Source organism: Orycteropus afer, unplaced genomic scaffold, assembly GCF_000298275.1.
Source record: "Orycteropus afer afer isolate SDZICR_OR568_19922 unplaced genomic scaffold, OryAfe1.0 scaffold00028, whole genome shotgun sequence".
Taxonomy (NCBI): Eukaryota; Metazoa; Chordata; class Mammalia; order Tubulidentata; family Orycteropodidae; genus Orycteropus; species Orycteropus afer.
Genome location: NW_006921615.1, coordinates 18,574,473 through 18,576,207, shown reverse-complemented (window position 1 = coordinate 18,576,207; position 1,735 = coordinate 18,574,473).

Below are 1,735 nucleotides of genomic sequence, written 5' to 3'. Positions count from 1 at the left end.
TAGTGATACTGCCTCGGAAACCCAAGGAGGGGTTGCTATGAGTCGGGGCCGACTCGACGGCACATAACAACAACAACAACAGGTATTTCTGAATGATTGTAATGCATACCTATTGCATCTGTTTTCAGTGACTTCTGCCCTAATCAATCATATTAACACACATCCACTAGGGATCAGGCATGTTTCAGGACCAGCCAAAGCCCTTGTGGAGCTAGATCTTGGGTAAATACTGGAAGCCCTTGCTAAGAGTGTAGGTATGTTCTCTGGAAGGAGAAACACTATAAGCCACTATTAACAATCAGTGTTCTTGATCAAATTAGTTAGAGCCCTCTGGTAACTTTATGGAGGATAGTTTTGAGGACAAGACTAGAAAGCAGGAGTGATAGTTTGGGGCTGTTGTGGTATTGGTCTGGGATGAGACTAGGAGGGCCTGAACCAGGGAACCAGAATAGGGATGGAGTGGGATAGAGAGAGGGCTCTCTAATAGGTAAAACTGACAGGAGCTTATGGTAGAAGGAAGAGACATGGAATGACTCCCAGGTTTTTAATTTAGGGGCTTCGGTAAATTTGGTGTGTTGTGGATTGAATTGTGTCCCTCCAAAATATGTGTTGGAGTCCTAACCCCAGTTGGGGAATCACACAGTATCTAGCATATGGTAACATTATTATATAATAAACATTATCATTCTTTCATTAACCATAAATTTATTTAAAACTTACTACAGATACCTTTCCAACATCATATATACAGAGCTACCCTATCATATTCAGCCTTTTTTGCAAATATATATTGTTTACTGTGTATCAGATACTGTGTTAAGCACTTGACATACTAGAAAAACCAAACTCACTGCTGTCAATTCTGACTCATAGCAACCCCTCCTTGGGTTTCTGAGATGGTATCTCTACAGAAGTAGATTACCCAGTCTTCCTTCTGAGGAGTGGCTGGTGGCTTTGAACCACTAGCCTTTTGGTTAGTAGTCAAATGCCTTAGGCACTATGCCTCCAGAGCTCCTTAATCATTCTTTCATTAACCATAAATTTGTTTAAGACTTACTATGTGCCAGACAAAGTTCCAGACCCTATAGATATAGTAGTGAAAAACCCAAACCCACCACCATCAAGTCAATTCCGACTCAGAGTGACCCTATAGGACAGAGTAGAACTTCTCCCATAGGGTTTCCAAGGCTGTAAATCATTATGGAAGCAGACTACCTCATCCTTCTCCTGCTGAGTGGCTAGTGGGTTCGAACCATGACCTTTTCATTAGCAGCCAAATGCCTTAACCACTGTGCCACCAGAGCTTCTGCAGTAAATAAAAGAGACTATGTTTCCTACTCAAGGAATCTGTATTCTATTGTGGAAAAAAATATCAAAACATATATCTGATAGTGGTAAATGCTAAGGAGAAATGATAAACTAGGGAACAAACCCAAACTAAACTCACTGCCATTGAGTCAATTTTGCCTCATAGTAACCCCCACTGGGTTTCCAAGGCTGTAAATCTTTACAGAAGCAGACTGTCTCATCTTTCTTCTAGGGAGCAGCTAGTGGGTTTGAACTGCTAACTTTCTGGTTAGCAGCCAAATGCCTTAATCACTACATCAGCAGAGCTCCTTAATAAACTAGGGAAGGAGATGTAAAATGTTGAAGAGGGAATGAAATTTCAGAATAAAGATCAAAAGGAATTGAGGAAAGTAACTATAATTAAAAAGTAAAGGAATAATATTATCAT